General features: G+C 45.7%; 14 non-coding genes across 14 annotated transcripts; all 14 read left to right on the plus strand.

The window, feature by feature from the left end:
• Positions 1–454: 454 nt before the first annotated feature.
• LOC146055655 (U2 spliceosomal RNA) lies at positions 455–645 on the plus strand. Its single transcript, XR_014468825.1, has one exon. It is a non-coding gene; the product is annotated as a U2 spliceosomal RNA (small nuclear RNA).
• A 1,394-nt stretch (positions 646–2,039) lies between these two features.
• On the plus strand, positions 2,040–2,230 carry LOC146055668 (U2 spliceosomal RNA). The gene has a single exon (XR_014468836.1). It is a non-coding gene; the product is annotated as a U2 spliceosomal RNA (small nuclear RNA).
• A 1,394-nt stretch (positions 2,231–3,624) lies between these two features.
• On the plus strand, positions 3,625–3,814 carry LOC146055683 (U2 spliceosomal RNA). The gene has a single exon (XR_014468850.1). It is a non-coding gene; the product is annotated as a U2 spliceosomal RNA (small nuclear RNA).
• Positions 3,815–5,209: 1,395 nt separating this feature from the next.
• On the plus strand, positions 5,210–5,399 carry LOC146055682 (U2 spliceosomal RNA). Its single transcript, XR_014468849.1, has one exon. It is a non-coding gene; the product is annotated as a U2 spliceosomal RNA (small nuclear RNA).
• A 1,400-nt stretch (positions 5,400–6,799) lies between these two features.
• LOC146055643 (U2 spliceosomal RNA) lies at positions 6,800–6,990 on the plus strand. The gene has a single exon (XR_014468814.1). It is a non-coding gene; the product is annotated as a U2 spliceosomal RNA (small nuclear RNA).
• Positions 6,991–8,386: 1,396 nt separating this feature from the next.
• On the plus strand, positions 8,387–8,577 carry LOC146055680 (U2 spliceosomal RNA). The gene has a single exon (XR_014468847.1). It is a non-coding gene; the product is annotated as a U2 spliceosomal RNA (small nuclear RNA).
• Positions 8,578–9,974: 1,397 nt separating this feature from the next.
• On the plus strand, positions 9,975–10,165 carry LOC146055688 (U2 spliceosomal RNA). The gene has a single exon (XR_014468852.1). It is a non-coding gene; the product is annotated as a U2 spliceosomal RNA (small nuclear RNA).
• Positions 10,166–11,562: 1,397 nt separating this feature from the next.
• LOC146055644 (U2 spliceosomal RNA) lies at positions 11,563–11,753 on the plus strand. Its single transcript, XR_014468815.1, has one exon. It is a non-coding gene; the product is annotated as a U2 spliceosomal RNA (small nuclear RNA).
• A 1,397-nt stretch (positions 11,754–13,150) lies between these two features.
• Positions 13,151–13,341, plus strand: LOC146055645 (U2 spliceosomal RNA). Its single transcript, XR_014468816.1, has one exon. It is a non-coding gene; the product is annotated as a U2 spliceosomal RNA (small nuclear RNA).
• Positions 13,342–14,738: 1,397 nt separating this feature from the next.
• Positions 14,739–14,929, plus strand: LOC146055646 (U2 spliceosomal RNA). The gene has a single exon (XR_014468817.1). It is a non-coding gene; the product is annotated as a U2 spliceosomal RNA (small nuclear RNA).
• A 1,397-nt stretch (positions 14,930–16,326) lies between these two features.
• Positions 16,327–16,517, plus strand: LOC146055647 (U2 spliceosomal RNA). Its single transcript, XR_014468818.1, has one exon. It is a non-coding gene; the product is annotated as a U2 spliceosomal RNA (small nuclear RNA).
• Positions 16,518–17,914: 1,397 nt separating this feature from the next.
• LOC146055648 (U2 spliceosomal RNA) lies at positions 17,915–18,105 on the plus strand. Its single transcript, XR_014468819.1, has one exon. It is a non-coding gene; the product is annotated as a U2 spliceosomal RNA (small nuclear RNA).
• A 1,397-nt stretch (positions 18,106–19,502) lies between these two features.
• Positions 19,503–19,693, plus strand: LOC146055649 (U2 spliceosomal RNA). Its single transcript, XR_014468820.1, has one exon. It is a non-coding gene; the product is annotated as a U2 spliceosomal RNA (small nuclear RNA).
• Positions 19,694–21,090: 1,397 nt separating this feature from the next.
• Positions 21,091–21,281, plus strand: LOC146055651 (U2 spliceosomal RNA). The gene has a single exon (XR_014468821.1). It is a non-coding gene; the product is annotated as a U2 spliceosomal RNA (small nuclear RNA).
• The last annotated feature ends 1,221 nt before the right edge of the window (positions 21,282–22,502 follow it).

Below are 22,502 nucleotides of genomic sequence, written 5' to 3' on the forward strand. Positions count from 1 at the left end.
TCAAGATTCCTCCTTCTCCTCTGCAGCAGCTAGCTGATTGATTTAGTCAGCAGCAGTTCGTCAGGGACACAGGCATGCAGCAGCAAAGAGCGAGGAGACAGCTGGCTGCTGCTGCTTGCCTGTTGGTCGTCTGCCTAGTGGGTGTGTGTCTGTTGACGCGACGTCAACAGACGGGGCGGAGCACATGCAAATTTGGCCTCCTACCCAGCTGAGGCTCCCTTCCCGCCCGCCGACGACCTAATCACAAAATCAGTTGGATGGCTACTCGTCCTCCGGTCCCTGTCCAGCACTTCAAGTCCTAATCACACCTGCCGTACAGCCAGGTATCTTTCAGACTGCAACGACAAAGAAGTGATGTGTGTGTGTTAGATGTGTCCGTGGTGCTGATCTCCTCTCCACCAGTATTGCTGGCCGAATTCAGGTTCGCGCGGTTTGCTGGGAGCCCATTCGGGTTATCGCTTCTCGGCCTTTTGGCTAAGATCAAGTGTAGTATCTGTTCTTATCAGTTTAATATCTGATACGCCCCCTATCTGGGGGCCATATATTAAATGGATTTTTAGAACAGGGAGATGGAAGAAGAGCTTGCTCTGTCCACTCCACGCATTGACCTGGTATTGCAGTACTTCCAGGACCGGTGCACCTTCCTAATCTGTTATCCAAAAATAGACTATTTCCATTCCTGGCACTTGATTTGGAGTATCAATTGTTGTGCACCTTTGTATTTAGAAATGCATGCATTTGCTGCTTCAAGGTTTAACCCTTGTGCATAAATACTTTGAAATCCTGCCTCCAGTGTATCATTTTGTGACTATTTCTTGACTCCTTGAATTGTACTTTCTGGAATCGAGGCAGTTAATATTTTTACGTGACACTACACTTGATATCAGCATGTGCGGCCTAGGCAAAAGACCGGAAGCCTGCCTAAATTAAAGGACTTATCAATCGCTGCGACCTCCCAATAAATATGCAAACACTATGTGACTTACCTACGATCTTACCACGGAAACATCAACTGGATCACAGCAATGGCATTTTTGGACCCCCCCTCCCTCTCCATTTGAAATGGCTTGGTTTTTTTTTTTCCTCTCTCTTTCTTTCTTTCTTTATTTCTTATATTTTTTCTTTTCTTTTTGCGCGCTCTTTTCTCTCTTTTGTTTTGGGAATTTTTTTTCCTCATTTCTTTTGTTTTGGGAATTTTTTTTCCTCATTTCTTTTGTTATGGGAATTTTTTTTCCTCTTCCATTTTTTTTCCGAGCCAAACAATTGATGATCATTGAGAGGGGGGAATTTAGAAAAAGTATCACTTACCTTCTTCGGACCATCATTTGGGTGGTAACTGCCAATAAAAGAAAACATTGGCCCACCCAGCTCACCTACACATGACTGTCCTGTCTGCCTGTCTGTTCCAAGTGACTGTCTGGCTGTCAGGTTCCGCCGGATTCCGAGTGAGCAGCTTGTGATGTCATAGAGGGCAGATTGTGATGTCACACAAAGGGTCCTGCCACATGAATGCCTGTCCATCTGACTGTCTACTACTGCTGCTGAATGGGCTCAAAACAGGAAAGCCGTCATTGCACCTGATTGTGCAAGATTCCTCCTTCTCCTCTGCAGCAGCTAGCTGATTGATTTAGTCAGCAGCAGTTCGTCAGGGACACAGGCATGCAGCAGCAAAGAGCGAGGAGACAGCTGGCTGCTGCTGCTTGCCTGTTGGTCGTCTGCCTAGTGGGTGTGTGTCTGTTGACGCGACGTCAACAGACGGGGCGGAGCACATGCAAATTTGGCCTCCTACCCAGCTGAGGCTCCCTTCCCGCCCGCCGACGACCTAATCACAAAATCAGTTGGATGGCTACTCGTCCTCCGGTCCCTGTCCAGCACTTCAAGTCCTAATCACACCTGCCGTACAGCCAGGTATCTTTCAGACTGCAACGACAAAGAAGTGATGTGTGTGTGTTAGATGTGTCCGTGGTGCTGATCTCCTCTCCACCAGTATTGCTGGCCGAATTCAGGTTCGCGCGGTTTGCTGGGAGCCCATTCGGGTTATCGCTTCTCGGCCTTTTGGCTAAGATCAAGTGTAGTATCTGTTCTTATCAGTTTAATATCTGATACGCCCCCTATCTGGGGGCCATATATTAAATGGATTTTTAGAACAGGGAGATGGAAGAAGAGCTTGCTCTGTCCACTCCACGCATTGACCTGGTATTGCAGTACTTCCAGGACCGGTGCACCTTCCTAATCTGTTATCCAAAAATAGACTATTTCCATTCCTGGCACTTGATTTGGAGTATCAATTGTTTGTGCACCTTTGTATTTAGAAATGCATGCATTTGCTGCTTCAAGGTTTAACCCTTGTGCATAAATACTTTGAAATCCTGCCTCCAGTGTATCATTTTGTGACTATTTCTTGACTCCTTGAATTGTACTTTCTGGAATCGAGGCAGTTAAATATTTTTACGTGACACTACACTTGATATCAGCATGTGCGGCCTAGGCAAAAGACCGGAAGCCTGCCTAAATTAAAGGACTTATCAATCGCTGCGACCTCCCAATAAATATGCAAACACTATGTGACTTACCTACGATCTTACCACGGAAACATCAACTGGATCACAGCAATGGCATTTTTGGACCCCCCTCCCTCTCCATTTGAAATGGCTTGGTTTTTTTTTTCCTCTCTCTTTCTTTCTTTCTTTATTTCTTATATTTTTTTCTTTTCTTTTTGCGCGCTCTTTTCTCTCTTTTGTTTTGGGAATTTTTTTTCCTCATTTCTTTTGTTTTGGGAATTTTTTTTCCTCATTTCTTTTGTTATGGGAATTTTTTTTCCTCTTCCATTTTTTTTCCGAGCCAAACAATTGATGATCATTGAGAGGGGGGAATTTAGAAAAGTATCACTTACCTTCTTCGGACCATCATTTGGGTGGTAACTGCCAATAAAAGAAAACATTGGCCCACCCAGCTCACCTACACATGACTGTCCTGTCTGCCTGTCTGTTCCAAGTGACTGTCTGGCTGTCAGGTTCCGCCGGATTCCGAGTGAGCAGCTTGTGATGTCATAGAGGGCAGATTGTGATGTCACACAAAGGGTCCTGCCACATGAATGCCTGTCCATCTGACTGTCTACTACTGCTGCTGAATGGGCTCAAAACAGGAAAGCCGTCATTGCACCTGATTGTGCAAGATTCCTCCTTCTCCTCTGCAGCAGCTAGCTGATTGATTTAGTCAGCAGCAGTTCGTCAGGGACACAGGCATGCAGCAGCAAAGAGCGAGGAGACAGCTGGCTGCTGCTGCTTGCCTGTTGGTCGTCTGCCTAGTGGGTGTGTGTCTGTTGACGCGACGTCAACAGACGGGGCGGAGCACATGCAAATTTGGCCTCCTACCCAGCTGAGGCTCCCTTCCCGCCCGCCGACGACCTAATCACAAAATCAGTTGGATGGCTACTCGTCCTCCGGTCCCTGTCCAGCACTTCAAGTCCTAATCACACCTGCCGTACAGCCAGGTATCTTTCAGACTGCAACGACAAAGAAGTGATGTGTGTGTGTTAGATGTGTCCGTGGTGCTGATCTCCTCTCCACCAGTATTGCTGGCCGAATTCAGGTTCGCGCGGTTTGCTGGGAGCCCATTCGGGTTATCGCTTCTCGGCCTTTTGGCTAAGATCAAGTGTAGTATCTGTTCTTATCAGTTTAATATCTGATACGCCCCCTATCTGGGGGCCATATATTAAATGGATTTTAGAACAGGGAGATGGAAGAAGAGCTTGCTCTGTCCACTCCACGCATTGACCTGGTATTGCAGTACTTCCAGGACCGGTGCACCTTCCTAATCTGTTATCCAAAAATAGACTATTTCCATTCCTGGCACTTGATTTGGAGTATCAATTGTTTGTGCACCTTTGTATTTAGAAATGCATGCATTTGCTGCTTCAAGGTTTAACCCTTGTGCATAAATACTTTGAAATCCTGCCTCCAGTGTATCATTTTGTGACTATTTCTTGACTCCTTGAATTGTACTTTCTGGAATCGAGGCAGTTAAATATTTTTACGTGACACTACACTTGATATCAGCATGTGCGGCCTAGGCAAAAGACCGGAAGCCTGCCTAAATTAAAGGACTTATCAATCGCTGCGACCTCCCAATAAATATGCAAACACTATGTGACTTACCTACGATCTTACCACGGAAACATCAACTGGATCACAGCAATGGCATTTTTGGACCCCCCCTCCCTCTCCATTTGAAATGGCTTGGTTTTTTTTTTTCCTCTCTCTTTCTTTCTTTCTTTATTTCTTATATTTTTTTCTTTTCTTTTTGCGCGCTCTTTTCTCTCTTTTGTTTTGGGAATTTTTTTTCCTCATTTCTTTTGTTTTGGGAATTTTTTTTCCTCATTTCTTTTGTTATGGGAATTTTTTTTCCTCTTCCATTTTTTTTCCGAGCCAAACAATTGATGATCATTGAGAGGGGGAATTTAGAAAAAGTATCACTTACCTTCTTCGGACCATCATTTGGGTGGTAACTGCCAATAAAAGAAAACATTGGCCCACCCAGCTCACCTACACATGACTGTCCTGTCTGCCTGTCTGTTCCAAGTGACTGTCTGGCTGTCAGGTTCCGCCGGATTCCGAGTGAGCAGCTTGTGATGTCATAGAGGGCAGATTGTGATGTCACACAAAGGGTCCTGCCACATGAATGCCTGTCCATCTGACTGTCTACTACTGCTGCTGAATGGGCTCAAAACAGGAAAGCCGTCATTGCACCTGATTGTGCAAGATTCCTCCTTCTCCTCTGCAGCAGCTAGCTGATTGATTTAGTCAGCAGCAGTTCGTTGGACACAGGCATGCAGCAGCAAAGAGCGAGGAGACAGCTGGCTGCTGCTGCTTGCCTGTTGGTCGTCTGCCTAGTGGGTGTGTGTCTGTTGACGCGACGTCAACAGACGGGGCGGAGCACATGCAAATTTGGCCTCCTACCCAGCTGAGGCTCCCTTCCCGCCCGCCGACGACCTAATCACAAAATCAGTTGGATGGCTACTCGTCCTCCGGTCCCTGTCCAGCACTTCAAGTCCTAATCACACCTGCCGTACAGCCAGGTATCTTTCAGACTGCAACGACAAAGAAGTGATGTGTGTGTGTTAGATGTGTCCGTGGTGCTGATCTCCTCTCCACCAGTATTGCTGGCCGAATTCAGGTTCGCGGCGGTTTGCTGGGAGCCCATTCGGGTTATCGCTTCTCGGCCTTTTGGCTAAGATCAAGTGTAGTATCTGTTCTTATCAGTTTAATATCTGATACGCCCCCTATCTGGGGGCCATATATTAAATGGATTTTTAGAACAGGGAGATGGAAGAAGAGCTTGCTCTGTCACTCCACGCATTGACCTGGTATTGCAGTACTTCCAGGACCGGTGCACCTTCCTAATCTGTTATCCAAAAATAGACTATTTCCATTCCTGGCACTTGATTTGGAGTATCAATTGTTTGTGCACCTTTGTATTTAGAAATGCATGCATTTGCTGCTTCAAGGTTTAACCCTTGTGCATAAATACTTTGAAATCCTGCCTCCAGTGTATCATTTTGTGACTATTTCTTGACTCCTTGAATTGTACTTTCTGGAATCGAGGCAGTTAAATATTTTTACGTGACACTACACTTGATATCAGCATGTGCGGCCTAGGCAAAAGACCGGAAGCCTGCCTAAATTAAAGGACTTATCAATCGCTGCGACCTCCCAATAAATATGCAAACACTATGTGACTTACCTACGATCTTACCACGGAAACATCAACTGGATCACAGCAATGGCATTTTTGGACCCCCCCTCCCTCTCCATTTGAAATGGCTTGGTTTTTTTTTTTCCTCTCTCTTTCTTTCTTTCTTTATTTCTTATATTTTTTTCTTTTCTTTTTGCGCGCTCTTTTCTCTCTTTTGTTTTGGGAATTTTTTTTCCTCATTTCTTTTGTTTTGGGAATTTTTTTTCCTCATTTCTTTTGTTATGGGAATTTTTTTTCCTCTTCCATTTTTTTTCCGAGCCAAACAATTGATGATCATTGAGAGGGGGGAATTTAGAAAAAGTATCACTTACCTTCTTCGGACCATCATTTGGGTGGTAACTGCCAATAAAAGAAAACATTGGCCCACCCAGCTCACCTACACATGACTGTCCTGTCTGCCTGTCTGTTCCAAGTGACTGTCTGGCTGTCAGGTTCCGCCGGGATTCCGAGTGAGCAGCTTGTGATGTCATAGAGGGCAGATTGTGATGTCACACAAAGGGTCCTGCCACATGAATGCCTGTCCATCTGACTGTCTACTACTGCTGCTGAATGGGCTCAAAACAGGAAAGCCGTCATTGCACCTGATTGTGCAAGATTCCTCCTTCTCCTCTGCAGCAGCTAGCTGATTGATTTAGTCAGCAGCAGTTCGTCAGGGGACACAGGCATGCAGCAGCAAAGAGCGAGGGAGACAGCTGGCTGCTGCTGCTTGCCTGTTGGTCGTCTGCCTAGTGGGTGTGTGTCTGTTGACGCGACGTCAACAGACGGGGCGGAGCACATGCAAATTTGGCCTCCTACCCAGCTGAGGCTCCCTTCCCGCCCGCCGACGACCTAATCACAAAATCAGTTGGATGGCTACTCGTCCTCCGGTCCCTGTCCAGCACTTCAAGTCCTAATCACACCTGCCGTACAGCCAGGTATCTTTCAGACTGCAACGACAAAGAAGTGATGTGTGTGTGTTAGATGTGTCCGTGGTGCTGATCTCCTCTCCACCAGTATTGCTGGCCGAATTCAGGTTCGCGCGGTTTGCTGGGAGCCCATTCGGGTTATCGCTTCTCGGCCTTTTGGCTAAGATCAAGTGTAGTATCTGTTCTTATCAGTTTAATATCTGATACGCCCCCTATCTGGGGGCCATATATTAAATGGATTTTTAGAACAGGGAGATGGAAGAAGAGCTTGCTCTGTCCACTCCACGCATTGACCTGGTATTGCAGTACTTCCAGGACCGGTGCACCTTTCCTAATCTGTTATCCAAAAATAGACTATTTCCATTCCTGGCACTTGATTTGGAGTATCAATTGTTTGTGCACCTTTGTATTTAGAAATGCATGCATTTGCTGCTTCAAGGTTTAACCCTTGTGCATAAATACTTTGAAATCCTGCCTCCAGTGTATCATTTTGTGACTATTTCTTGACTCCTTGAATTGTACTTTCTGGAATCGAGGCAGTTAAATATTTTTACGTGACACTACACTTGATATCAGCATGTGCGGCCTAGGCAAAAGACCGGAAGCCTGCCTAAATTAAAGGACTTATCAATCGCTGCGACCTCCCAATAAATATGCAAACACTATGTGACTTACCTACGATCTTACCACGGAAACATCAACTGGATCACAGCAATGGCATTTTTGGACCCCCCTCCCTCTCCATTTGAAATGGCTTGGTTTTTTTTTTTTCCTCTCTCTTTCTTTCTTTCTTTATTTCTTATATTTTTTTCTTTTCTTTTTGCGCGCTCTTTTCTCTCTTTTGTTTTGGGAATTTTTTTTCCTCATTTCTTTTGTTTTGGGAATTTTTTTTCCTCATTTCTTTTGTTATGGGAATTTTTTTTCCTCTTCCATTTTTTTCCGAGCCAAACAATTGATGATCATTGAGAGGGGGGAATTTAGAAAAGTATCACTTACCTTCTTCGGACCATCATTTGGGTGGTAACTGCCAATAAAAGAAAACATTGGCCCACCCAGCTCACCTACACATGACTGTCCTGTCTGCCTGTCTGTTCCAAGTGACTGTCTGGCTGTCAGGTTCCGCCGGATTCCGAGTGAGCAGCTTGTGATGTCATAGAGGGCAGATTGTGATGTCACACAAAGGGTCCTGCCACATGAATGCCTGTCCATCTGACTGTCTACTACTGCTGCTGAATGGGCTCAAAACAGGAAAGCCGTCATTGCACCTGATTGTGCAAGATTCCTCCTTCTCCTCTGCAGCAGCTAGCTGATTGATTTAGTCAGCAGCAGTTCGTCAGGGACACAGGCATGCAGCAGCAAAGAGCGAGGAGACAGCTGGCTGCTGCTGCTTGCCTGTTGGTCGTCTGCCTAGTGGGTGTGTGTCTGTTGACGCGACGTCAACAGACGGGGCGGAGCACATGCAAATTTGGCCTCCTACCCAGCTGAGGCTCCCTTCCCGCCCGCCGACGACCTAATCACAAAATCAGTTGGATGGCTACTCGTCCTCCGGTCCCTGTCCAGCACTTCAAGTCCTAATCACACCTGCCGTACAGCCAGGTATCTTTCAGACTGCAACGACAAAGAAGTGATGTGTGTGTGTTAGATGTGTCCGTGGTGCTGATCTCCTCTCCACCAGTATTGCTGGCCGAATTCAGGTTCGCGCGGTTTGCTGGGAGCCCATTCGGGTTATCGCTTCTCGGCCTTTTGGCTAAGATCAAGTGTAGTATCTGTTCTTATCAGTTTAATATCTGATACGCCCCCTATCTGGGGGCCATATATTAAATGGATTTTTAGAACAGGGAGATGGAAGAAGAGCTTGCTCTGTCCACTCCACGCATTGACCTGGTATTGCAGTACTTCCAGGACCGGTGCACCTTCCTAATCTGTTATCCAAAAATAGACTATTTCCATTCCTGGCACTTGATTTGGAGTATCAATTGTTTGTGCACCTTTGTATTTAGAAATGCATGCATTTGCTGCTTCAAGGTTTAACCCTTGTGCATAAATACTTTGAAATCCTGCCTCCAGTGTATCATTTTGTGACTATTTCTTGACTCCTTGAATTGTACTTTCTGGAATCGAGGCAGTTAAATATTTTTACGTGACACTACACTTGATATCAGCATGTGCGGCCTAGGCAAAAGACCGGAAGCCTGCCTAAATTAAAGGACTTATCAATCGCTGCGACCTCCCAATAAATATGCAAACACTATGTGACTTACCTACGATCTTACCACGGAAACATCAACTGGATCACAGCAATGGCATTTTTGGGACCCCCCCTCCCTCTCCATTTGAAATGGCTTGGTTTTTTTTTTTCCTCTCTCTTTCTTTCTTTCTTTATTTCTTATATTTTTTTCTTTTCTTTTTGCGCGCTCTTTTCTCTCTTTTGTTTTGGGAATTTTTTTTCCTCATTTCTTTTGTTTTGGGAATTTTTTTTCCTCATTTCTTTGTTATGGGAATTTTTTTTCCTCTTCCATTTTTTTTCCGAGCCAAACAATTGATGATCATTGAGAGGGGGGAATTTAGAAAAAGTATCACTTACCTTCTTCGGACCATCATTTGGGTGGTAACTGCCAATAAAAGAAAACATTGGCCCACCCAGCTCACCTACACATGACTGTCCTGTCTGCCTGTCTGTTCCAAGTGACTGTCTGGCTGTCAGGTTCCGCCGGATTCCGAGTGAGCAGCTTGTGATGTCATAGAGGGCAGATTGTGATGTCACACAAAGGGTCCTGCCACATGAATGCCTGTCCATCTGACTGTCTACTACTGCTGCTGAATGGGCTCAAAACAGGAAAGCCGTCATTGCACCTGATTGTGCAAGATTCCTCCTTCTCCTCTGCAGCAGCTAGCTGATTGATTTAGTCAGCAGCAGTTCGTCAGGGACACAGGCATGCAGCAGCAAAGAGCGAGGAGACAGCTGGCTGCTGCTGCTTGCCTGTTGGTCGTCTGCCTAGTGGGTGTGTGTCTGTTGACGCGACGTCAACAGACGGGGCGGAGCACATGCAAATTTGGCCTCCTACCCAGCTGAGGCTCCCTTCCCGCCCGCCGACGACCTAATCACAAAATCAGTTGGATGGCTACTCGTCCTCCGGTCCCTGTCCAGCACTTCAAGTCCTAATCACACCTGCCGTACAGCCAGGTATCTTTCAGACTGCAACGACAAAGAAGTGATGTGTGTGTGTTAGATGTGTCCGTGGTGCTGATCTCCTCTCCACCAGTATTGCTGGCCGAATTCAGGTTCGCGCGGTTTGCTGGGAGCCCATTCGGGTTATCGCTTCTCGGCCTTTTGGCTAAGATCAAGTGTAGTATCTGTTCTTATCAGTTTAATATCTGATACGCCCCCTATCTGGGGGCCATATATTAAATGGATTTTTAGAACAGGGAGATGGAAGAAGAGCTTGCTCTGTCCACTCCACGCATTGACCTGGTATTGCAGTACTTCCAGGACCGGTGCACCTTCCTAATCTGTTATCCAAAAATAGACTATTTCCATTCCTGGCACTTGATTTGGAGTATCAATTGTTTGTGCACCTTTGTATTTAGAAATGCATGCATTTGCTGCTTCAAGGTTTAACCCTTGTGCATAAATACTTTGAAATCCTGCCTCCAGTGTATCATTTTGTGACTATTTCTTGACTCCTTGAATTGTACTTTCTGGAATCGAGGCAGTTAAATATTTTTACGTGACACTACACTTGATATCAGCATGTGCGGCCTAGGCAAAAGACCGGAAGCCTGCCTAAATTAAAGGACTTATCAATCGCTGCGACCTCCCAATAAATATGCAAACACTATGTGACTTACCTACGATCTTACCACGGAAACATCAACTGGATCACAGCAATGGCATTTTTGGACCCCCCCTCCCTCTCCATTTGAAATGGCTTGGTTTTTTTTTTTCCTCTCTCTTTCTTTCTTTCTTTATTTCTTATATTTTTTTCTTTTCTTTTTGCGCGCTCTTTTCTCTCTTTTGTTTTGGGAATTTTTTTTCCTCATTTCTTTTGTTTTGGGAATTTTTTTTCCTCATTTCTTTTGTTATGGGAATTTTTTTTCCTCTTCCATTTTTTTTCCGAGCCAAACAATTGATGATCATTGAGAGGGGGGAATTTAGAAAAAGTATCACTTACCTTCTTCGGACCATCATTTGGGTGGTAACTGCCAATAAAAGAAAACATTGGCCCACCCAGCTCACCTACACATGACTGTCCTGTCTGCCTGTCTGTTCCAAGTGACTGTCTGGCTGTCAGGTTCCGCCGGATTCCGAGTGAGCAGCTTGTGATGTCATAGAGGGCAGATTGTGATGTCACACAAAGGGTCCTGCCACATGAATGCCTGTCCATCTGACTGTCTACTACTGCTGCTGAATGGGCTCAAAACAGGAAAGCCGTCATTGCACCTGATTGTGCAAGATTCCTCCTTCTCCTCTGCAGCAGCTAGCTGATTGATTTAGTCAGCAGCAGTTCGTCAGGGACACAGGCATGCAGCAGCAAAGAGCGAGGAGACAGCTGGCTGCTGCTGCTTGCCTGTTGGTCGTCTGCCTAGTGGGTGTGTGTCTGTTGACGCGACGTCAACAGACGGGGCGGAGCACATGCAAATTTGGCCTCCTACCCAGCTGAGGCTCCCTTCCCGCCCGCCGACGACCTAATCACAAAATCAGTTGGATGGCTACTCGTCCTCCGGTCCCTGTCCAGCACTTCAAGTCCTAATCACACCTGCCGTACAGCCAGGTATCTTTCAGACTGCAACGACAAAGAAGTGATGTGTGTGTGTTAGATGTGTCCGTGGTGCTGATCTCCTCTCCACCAGTATTGCTGGCCGAATTCAGGTTCGCGCGGTTTGCTGGGAGCCCATTCGGGTTATCGCTTCTCGGCCTTTTGGCTAAGATCAAGTGTAGTATCTGTTCTTATCAGTTTAATATCTGATACGCCCCCTATCTGGGGGCCATATATTAAATGGATTTTTAGAACAGGGAGATGGAAGAAGAGCTTGCTCTGTCCACTCCACGCATTGACCTGGTATTGCAGTACTTCCAGGACCGGTGCACCTTCCTAATCTGTTATCCAAAAATAGACTATTTCCATTCCTGGCACTTGATTTGGAGTATCAATTGTTTGTGCACCTTTGTATTTAGAAATGCATGCATTTGCTGCTTCAAGGTTTAACCCTTGTGCATAAATACTTTGAAATCCTGCCTCCAGTGTATCATTTTGTGACTATTTCTTGACTCCTTGAATTGTACTTTCTGGAATCGAGGCAGTTAAATATTTTTACGTGACACTACACTTGATATCAGCATGTGCGGCCTAGGCAAAAGACCGGAAGCCTGCCTAAATTAAAGGACTTATCAATCGCTGCGACCTCCCAATAAATATGCAAACACTATGTGACTTACCTACGATCTTACCACGGAAACATCAACTGGATCACAGCAATGGCATTTTTGGACCCCCCCTCCCTCTCCATTTGAAATGGCTTGGTTTTTTTTTTTCCTCTCTCTTTCTTTCTTTCTTTATTTCTTATATTTTTTTCTTTTCTTTTTGCGCGCTCTTTTCTCTCTTTTGTTTTGGGAATTTTTTTTCCTCATTTCTTTTGTTTTGGGAATTTTTTTTCCTCATTTCTTTTGTTATGGGAATTTTTTTTCCTCTTCCATTTTTTTTCCGAGCCAAACAATTGATGATCATTGAGAGGGGGGAATTTAGAAAAAGTATCACTTACCTTCTTCGGACCATCATTTGGGTGGTAACTGCCAATAAAAGAAAACATTGGCCCACCCAGCTCACCTACACATGACTGTCCTGTCTGCCTGTCTGTTCCAAGTGACTGTCTGGCTGTCAGGTTCCGCCGGATTCCGAGTGAGCAGCTTGTGATGTCATAGAGGGCAGATTGTGATGTCACACAAAGGGTCCTGCCACATGAATGCCTGTCCATCTGACTGTCTACTACTGCTGCTGAATGGGCTCAAAACAGGAAAGCCGTCATTGCACCTGATTGTGCAAGATTCCTCCTTCTCCTCTGCAGCAGCTAGCTGATTGATTTAGTCAGCAGCAGTTCGTCAGGGACACAGGCATGCAGCAGCAAAGAGCGAGGAGACAGCTGGCTGCTGCTGCTTGCCTGTTGGTCGTCTGCCTAGTGGGTGTGTGTCTGTTGACGCGACGTCAACAGACGGGGCGGAGCACATGCAAATTTGGCCTCCTACCCAGCTGAGGCTCCCTTCCCGCCCGCCGACGACCTAATCACAAAATCAGTTGGATGGCTACTCGTCCTCCGGTCCCTGTCCAGCACTTCAAGTCCTAATCACACCTGCCGTACAGCCAGGTATCTTTCAGACTGCAACGACAAAGAAGTGATGTGTGTGTGTTAGATGTGTCCGTGGTGCTGATCTCCTCTCCACCAGTATTGCTGGCCGAATTCAGGTTCGCGCGGTTTGCTGGGAGCCCATTCGGGTTATCGCTTCTCGGCCTTTTGGCTAAGATCAAGTGTAGTATCTGTTCTTATCAGTTTAATATCTGATACGCCCCCTATCTGGGGGCCATATATTAAATGGATTTTTAGAACAGGGAGATGGAAGAAGAGCTTGCTCTGTCCACTCCACGCATTGACCTGGTATTGCAGTACTTCCAGGACCGGTGCACCTTCCTAATCTGTTATCCAAAAATAGACTATTTCCATTCCTGGCACTTGATTTGGAGTATCAATTGTTTGTGCACCTTTGTATTTAGAAATGCATGCATTTGCTGCTTCAAGGTTTAACCCTTGTGCATAAATACTTTGAAATCCTGCCTCCAGTGTATCATTTTGTGACTATTTCTTGACTCCTTGAATTGTACTTTCTGGAATCGAGGCAGTTAAATATTTTTACGTGACACTACACTTGATATCAGCATGTGCGGCCTAGGCAAAAGACCGGAAGCCTGCCTAAATTAAAGGACTTATCAATCGCTGCGACCTCCCAATAAATATGCAAACACTATGTGACTTACCTACGATCTTACCACGGAAACATCAACTGGATCACAGCAATGGCATTTTTGGACCCCCCCTCCCTCTCCATTTGAAATGGCTTGGTTTTTTTTTTTCCTCTCTCTTTCTTTCTTTCTTTATTTCTTATATTTTTTTCTTTTCTTTTTGCGCGCTCTTTTCTCTCTTTTGTTTTGGGAATTTTTTTTCCTCATTTCTTTTGTTTTGGGAATTTTTTTTCCTCATTTCTTTTGTTATGGGAATTTTTTTTCCTCTTCCATTTTTTTTCCGAGCCAAACAATTGATGATCATTGAGAGGGGGGAATTTAGAAAAAGTATCACTTACCTTCTTCGGACCATCATTTGGGTGGTAACTGCCAATAAAAGAAAACATTGGCCCACCCAGCTCACCTACACATGACTGTCCTGTCTGCCTGTCTGTTCCAAGTGACTGTCTGGCTGTCAGGTTCCGCCGGATTCCGAGTGAGCAGCTTGTGATGTCATAGAGGGCAGATTGTGATGTCACACAAAGGGTCCTGCCACATGAATGCCTGTCCATCTGACTGTCTACTACTGCTGCTGAATGGGCTCAAAACAGGAAAGCCGTCATTGCACCTGATTGTGCAAGATTCCTCCTTCTCCTCTGCAGCAGCTAGCTGATTGATTTAGTCAGCAGCAGTTCGTCAGGGACACAGGCATGCAGCAGCAAAGAGCGAGGAGACAGCTGGCTGCTGCTGCTTGCCTGTTGGTCGTCTGCCTAGTGGGTGTGTGTCTGTTGACGCGACGTCAACAGACGGGGCGGAGCACATGCAAATTTGGCCTCCTACCCAGCTGAGGCTCCCTTCCCGCCCGCCGACGACCTAATCACAAAATCAGTTGGATGGCTACTCGTCCTCCGGTCCCTGTCCAGCACTTCAAGTCCTAATCACACCTGCCGTACAGCCAGGTATCTTTCAGACTGCAACGACAAAGAAGTGATGTGTGTGTGTTAGATGTGTCCGTGGTGCTGATCTCCTCTCCACCAGTATTGCTGGCCGAATTCAGGTTCGCGCGGTTTGCTGGGAGCCCATTCGGGTTATCGCTTCTCGGCCTTTTGGCTAAGATCAAGTGTAGTATCTGTTCTTATCAGTTTAATATCTGATACGCCCCCTATCTGGGGGCCATATATTAAATGGATTTTTAGAACAGGGAGATGGAAGAAGAGCTTGCTCTGTCCACTCCACGCATTGACCTGGTATTGCAGTACTTCCAGGACCGGTGCACCTTCCTAATCTGTTATCCAAAAATAGACTATTTCCATTCCTGGCACTTGATTTGGAGTATCAATTGTTTGTGCACCTTTGTATTTAGAAATGCATGCATTTGCTGCTTCAAGGTTTAACCCTTGTGCATAAATACTTTGAAATCCTGCCTCCAGTGTATCATTTTGTGACTATTTCTTGACTCCTTGAATTGTACTTTCTGGAATCGAGGCAGTTAAATATTTTTACGTGACACTACACTTGATATCAGCATGTGCGGCCTAGGCAAAAGACCGGAAGCCTGCCTAAATTAAAGGACTTATCAATCGCTGCGACCTCCCAATAAATATGCAAACACTATGTGACTTACCTACGATCTTACCACGGAAACATCAACTGGATCACAGCAATGGCATTTTTGGACCCCCCCTCCCTCTCCATTTGAAATGGCTTGGTTTTTTTTTTTCCTCTCTCTTTCTTTCTTTCTTTATTTCTTATATTTTTTTCTTTTCTTTTTGCGCGCTCTTTTCTCTCTTTTGTTTTGGGAATTTTTTTTCCTCATTTCTTTTGTTTTGGGAATTTTTTTTCCTCATTTCTTTTGTTATGGGAATTTTTTTTCCTCTTCCATTTTTTTTCCGAGCCAAACAATTGATGATCATTGAGAGGGGGGAATTTAGAAAAAGTATCACTTACCTTCTTCGGACCATCATTTGGGTGGTAACTGCCAATAAAAGAAAACATTGGCCCACCCAGCTCACCTACACATGACTGTCCTGTCTGCCTGTCTGTTCCAAGTGACTGTCTGGCTGTCAGGTTCCGCCGGATTCCGAGTGAGCAGCTTGTGATGTCATAGAGGGCAGATTGTGATGTCACACAAAGGGTCCTGCCACATGAATGCCTGTCCATCTGACTGTCTACTACTGCTGCTGAATGGGCTCAAAACAGGAAAGCCGTCATTGCACCTGATTGTGCAAGATTCCTCCTTCTCCTCTGCAGCAGCTAGCTGATTGATTTAGTCAGCAGCAGTTCGTCAGGGACACAGGCATGCAGCAGCAAAGAGCGAGGAGACAGCTGGCTGCTGCTGCTTGCCTGTTGGTCGTCTGCCTAGTGGGTGTGTGTCTGTTGACGCGACGTCAACAGACGGGGCGGAGCACATGCAAATTTGGCCTCCTACCCAGCTGAGGCTCCCTTCCCGCCCGCCGACGACCTAATCACAAAATCAGTTGGATGGCTACTCGTCCTCCGGTCCCTGTCCAGCACTTCAAGTCCTAATCACACCTGCCGTACAGCCAGGTATCTTTCAGACTGCAACGACAAAGAAGTGATGTGTGTGTGTTAGATGTGTCCGTGGTGCTGATCTCCTCTCCACCAGTATTGCTGGCCGAATTCAGGTTCGCGCGGTTTGCTGGGAGCCCATTCGGGTTATCGCTTCTCGGCCTTTTGGCTAAGATCAAGTGTAGTATCTGTTCTTATCAGTTTAATATCTGATACGCCCCCTATCTGGGGGCCATATATTAAATGGATTTTTAGAACAGGGAGATGGAAGAAGAGCTTGCTCTGTCCACTCCACGCATTGACCTGGTATTGCAGTACTTCCAGGACCGGTGCACCTTCCTAATCTGTTATCCAAAAATAGACTATTTCCATTCCTGGCACTTGATTTGGAGTATCAATTGTTTGTGCACCTTTGTATTTAGAAATGCATGCATTTGCTGCTTCAAGGTTTAACCCTTGTGCATAAATACTTTGAAATCCTGCCTCCAGTGTATCATTTTGTGACTATTTCTTGACTCCTTGAATTGTACTTTCTGGAATCGAGGCAGTTAAATATTTTTACGTGACACTACACTTGATATCAGCATGTGCGGCCTAGGCAAAAGACCGGAAGCCTGCCTAAATTAAAGGACTTATCAATCGCTGCGACCTCCCAATAAATATGCAAACACTATGTGACTTACCTACGATCTTACCACGGAAACATCAACTGGATCACAGCAATGGCATTTTTGGACCCCCCCTCCCTCTCCATTTGAAATGGCTTGGTTTTTTTTTTTCCTCTCTCTTTCTTTCTTTCTTTATTTCTTATATTTTTTTCTTTTCTTTTTGCGCGCTCTTTTCTCTCTTTTGTTTTGGGAATTTTTTTTCCTCATTTCTTTTGTTTTGGGAATTTTTTTTCCTCATTTCTTTTGTTATGGGAATTTTTTTTCCTCTTCCATTTTTTTTCCGAGCCAAACAATTGATGATCATTGAGAGGGGGGAATTTAGAAAAAGTATCACTTACCTTCTTCGGACCATCATTTGGGTGGTAACTGCCAATAAAAGAAAACATTGGCCCACCCAGCTCACCTACACATGACTGTCCTGTCTGCCTGTCTGTTCCAAGTGACTGTCTGGCTGTCAGGTTCCGCCGGATTCCGAGTGAGCAGCTTGTGATGTCATAGAGGGCAGATTGTGATGTCACACAAAGGGTCCTGCCACATGAATGCCTGTCCATCTGACTGTCTACTACTGCTGCTGAATGGGCTCAAAACAGGAAAGCCGTCATTGCACCTGATTGTGCAAGATTCCTCCTTCTCCTCTGCAGCAGCTAGCTGATTGATTTAGTCAGCAGCAGTTCGTCAGGGACACAGGCATGCAGCAGCAAAGAGCGAGGAGACAGCTGGCTGCTGCTGCTTGCCTGTTGGTCGTCTGCCTAGTGGGTGTGTGTCTGTTGACGCGACGTCAACAGACGGGGCGGAGCACATGCAAATTTGGCCTCCTACCCAGCTGAGGCTCCCTTCCCGCCCGCCGACGACCTAATCACAAAATCAGTTGGATGGCTACTCGTCCTCCGGTCCCTGTCCAGCACTTCAAGTCCTAATCACACCTGCCGTACAGCCAGGTATCTTTCAGACTGCAACGACAAAGAAGTGATGTGTGTGTGTTAGATGTGTCCGTGGTGCTGATCTCCTCTCCACCAGTATTGCTGGCCGAATTCAGGTTCGCGCGGTTTGCTGGGAGCCCATTCGGGTTATCGCTTCTCGGCCTTTTGGCTAAGATCAAGTGTAGTATCTGTTCTTATCAGTTTAATATCTGATACGCCCCCTATCTGGGGGCCATATATTAAATGGATTTTTAGAACAGGGAGATGGAAGAAGAGCTTGCTCTGTCCACTCCACGCATTGACCTGGTATTGCAGTACTTCCAGGACCGGTGCACCTTCCTAATCTGTTATCCAAAAATAGACTATTTCCATTCCTGGCACTTGATTTGGAGTATCAATTGTTTGTGCACCTTTGTATTTAGAAATGCATGCATTTGCTGCTTCAAGGTTTAACCCTTGTGCATAAATACTTTGAAATCCTGCCTCCAGTGTATCATTTTGTGACTATTTCTTGACTCCTTGAATTGTACTTTCTGGAATCGAGGCAGTTAAATATTTTTACGTGACACTACACTTGATATCAGCATGTGCGGCCTAGGCAAAAGACCGGAAGCCTGCCTAAATTAAAGGACTTATCAATCGCTGCGACCTCCCAATAAATATGCAAACACTATGTGACTTACCTACGATCTTACCACGGAAACATCAACTGGATCACAGCAATGGCATTTTTGGACCCCCCCTCCCTCTCCATTTGAAATGGCTTGGTTTTTTTTTTTCCTCTCTCTTTCTTTCTTTCTTTATTTCTTATATTTTTTTCTTTTCTTTTTGCGCGCTCTTTTCTCTCTTTTGTTTTGGGAATTTTTTTTCCTCATTTCTTTTGTTTTGGGAATTTTTTTTCCTCATTTCTTTTGTTATGGGAATTTTTTTTCCTCTTCCATTTTTTTTCCGAGCCAAACAATTGATGATCATTGAGAGGGGGGAATTTAGAAAAAGTATCACTTACCTTCTTCGGACCATCATTTGGGTGGTAACTGCCAATAAAAGAAAACATTGGCCCACCCAGCTCACCTACACATGACTGTCCTGTCTGCCTGTCTGTTCCAAGTGACTGTCTGGCTGTCAGGTTCCGCCGGATTCCGAGTGAGCAGCTTGTGATGTCATAGAGGGCAGATTGTGATGTCACACAAAGGGTCCTGCCACATGAATGCCTGTCCATCTGACTGTCTACTACTGCTGCTGAATGGGCTCAAAACAGGAAAGCCGTCATTGCACCTGATTGTGCAAGATTCCTCCTTCTCCTCTGCAGCAGCTAGCTGATTGATTTAGTCAGCAGCAGTTCGTCAGGGACACAGGCATGCAGCAGCAAAGAGCGAGGAGACAGCTGGCTGCTGCTGCTTGCCTGTTGGTCGTCTGCCTAGTGGGTGTGTGTCTGTTGACGCGACGTCAACAGACGGGGCGGAGCACATGCAAATTTGGCCTCCTACCCAGCTGAGGCTCCCTTCCCGCCCGCCGACGACCTAATCACAAAATCAGTTGGATGGCTACTCGTCCTCCGGTCCCTGTCCAGCACTTCAAGTCCTAATCACACCTGCCGTACAGCCAGGTATCTTTCAGACTGCAACGACAAAGAAGTGATGTGTGTGTGTTAGATGTGTCCGTGGTGCTGATCTCCTCTCCACCAGTATTGCTGGCCGAATTCAGGTTCGCGCGGTTTGCTGGGAGCCCATTCGGGTTATCGCTTCTCGGCCTTTTGGCTAAGATCAAGTGTAGTATCTGTTCTTATCAGTTTAATATCTGATACGCCCCCTATCTGGGGGCCATATATTAAATGGATTTTTAGAACAGGGAGATGGAAGAAGAGCTTGCTCTGTCCACTCCACGCATTGACCTGGTATTGCAGTACTTCCAGGACCGGTGCACCTTCCTAATCTGTTATCCAAAAATAGACTATTTCCATTCCTGGCACTTGATTTGGAGTATCAATTGTTTGTGCACCTTTGTATTTAGAAATGCATGCATTTGCTGCTTCAAGGTTTAACCCTTGTGCATAAATACTTTGAAATCCTGCCTCCAGTGTATCATTTTGTGACTATTTCTTGACTCCTTGAATTGTACTTTCTGGAATCGAGGCAGTTAAATATTTTTACGTGACACTACACTTGATATCAGCATGTGCGGCCTAGGCAAAAGACCGGAAGCCTGCCTAAATTAAAGGACTTATCAATCGCTGCGACCTCCCAATAAATATGCAAACACTATGTGACTTACCTACGATCTTACCACGGAAACATCAACTGGATCACAGCAATGGCATTTTTGGACCCCCCCTCCCTCTCCATTTGAAATGGCTTGGTTTTTTTTTTTCCTCTCTCTTTCTTTCTTTCTTTATTTCTTATATTTTTTTCTTTTCTTTTTGCGCGCTCTTTTCTCTCTTTTGTTTTGGGAATTTTTTTTCCTCATTTCTTTTGTTTTGGGAATTTTTTTTCCTCATTTCTTTTGTTATGGGAATTTTTTTTCCTCTTCCATTTTTTTTCCGAGCCAAACAATTGATGATCATTGAGAGGGGGGAATTTAGAAAAAGTATCACTTACCTTCTTCGGACCATCATTTGGGTGGTAACTGCCAATAAAAGAAAACATTGGCCCACCCAGCTCACCTACACATGACTGTCCTGTCTGCCTGTCTGTTCCAAGTGACTGTCTGGCTGTCAGGTTCCGCCGGATTCCGAGTGAGCAGCTTGTGATGTCATAGAGGGCAGATTGTGATGTCACACAAAGGGTCCTGCCACATGAATGCCTGTCCATCTGACTGTCTACTACTGCTGCTGAATGGGCTCAAAACAGGAAAGCCGTCATTGCACCTGATTGTGCAAGATTCCTCCTTCTCCTCTGCAGCAGCTAGCTGATTGATTTAGTCAGCAGCAGTTCGTCAGGGACACAGGCATGCAGCAGCAAAGAGCGAGGAGACAGCTGGCTGCTGCTGCTTGCCTGTTGGTCGTCTGCCTAGTGGGTGTGTGTCTGTTGACGCGACGTCAACAGACGGGGCGGAGCACATGCAAATTTGGCCTCCTACCCAGCTGAGGCTCCCTTCCCGCCCGCCGACGACCTAATCACAAAATCAGTTGGATGGCTACTCGTCCTCCGGTCCCTGTCCAGCACTTCAAGTCCTAATCACACCTGCCGTACAGCCAGGTATCTTTCAGACTGCAACGACAAAGAAGTGATGTGTGTGTGTTAGATGTGTCCGTGGTGCTGATCTCCTCTCCACCAGTATTGCTGGCCGAATTCAGGTTCGCGCGGTTTGCTGGGAGCCCATTCGGGTTATCGCTTCTCGGCCTTTTGGCTAAGATCAAGTGTAGTATCTGTTCTTATCAGTTTAATATCTGATACGCCCCCTATCTGGGGGCCATATATTAAATGGATTTTTAGAACAGGGAGATGGAAGAAGAGCTTGCTCTGTCCACTCCACGCATTGACCTGGTATTGCAGTACTTCCAGGACCGGTGCACCTTCCTAATCTGTTATCCAAAAATAGACTATTTCCATTCCTGGCACTTGATTTGGAGTATCAATTGTTTGTGCACCTTTGTATTTAGAAATGCATGCATTTGCTGCTTCAAGGTTTAACCCTTGTGCATAAATACTTTGAAATCCTGCCTCCAGTGTATCATTTTGTGACTATTTCTTGACTCCTTGAATTGTACTTTCTGGAATCGAGGCAGTTAAATATTTTTACGTGACACTACACTTGATATCAGCATGTGCGGCCTAGGCAAAAGACCGGAAGCCTGCCTAAATTAAAGGACTTATCAATCGCTGCGACCTCCCAATAAATATGCAAACACTATGTGACTTACCTACGATCTTACCACGGAAACATCAACTGGATCACAGCAATGGCATTTTTGGACCCCCCCTCCCTCTCCATTTGAAATGGCTTGGTTTTTTTTTTTCCTCTCTCTTTCTTTCTTTCTTTATTTCTTATATTTTTTTCTTTTCTTTTTGCGCGCTCTTTTCTCTCTTTTGTTTTGGGAATTTTTTTTCCTCATTTCTTTTGTTTTGGGAATTTTTTTTCCTCATTTCTTTTGTTATGGGAATTTTTTTTCCTCTTCCATTTTTTTTCCGAGCCAAACAATTGATGATCATTGAGAGGGGGGAATTTAGAAAAAGTATCACTTACCTTCTTCGGACCATCATTTGGGTGGTAACTGCCAATAAAAGAAAACATTGGCCCACCCAGCTCACCTACACATGACTGTCCTGTCTGCCTGTCTGTTCCAAGTGACTGTCTGGCTGTCAGGTTCCGCCGGATTCCGAGTGAGCAGCTTGTGATGTCATAGAGGGCAGATTGTGATGTCACACAAAGGGTCCTGCCACATGAATGCCTGTCCATCTGACTGTCTACTACTGCTGCTGAATGGGCTCAAAACAGGAAAGCCGTCATTGCACCTGATTGTGCAAGATTCCTCCTTCTCCTCTGCAGCAGCTAGCTGATTGATTTAGTCAGCAGCAGTTCGTCAGGGACACAGGCATGCAGCAGCAAAGAGCGAGGAGACAGCTGGCTGCTGCTGCTTGCCTGTTGGTCGTCTGCCTAGTGGGTGTGTGTCTGTTGACGCGACGTCAACAGACGGGGCGGAGCACATGCAAATTTGGCCTCCTACCCAGCTGAGGCTCCCTTCCCGCCCGCCGACGACCTAATCACAAAATCAGTTGGATGGCTACTCGTCCTCCGGTC

This window comes from Crinia signifera, unplaced genomic scaffold (assembly GCF_055691185.1).
Source record: "Crinia signifera unplaced genomic scaffold, ASM5569118v1 HAP2_SCAFFOLD_526, whole genome shotgun sequence".
Classification (NCBI taxonomy): domain Eukaryota; kingdom Metazoa; phylum Chordata; class Amphibia; order Anura; family Myobatrachidae; genus Crinia; species Crinia signifera.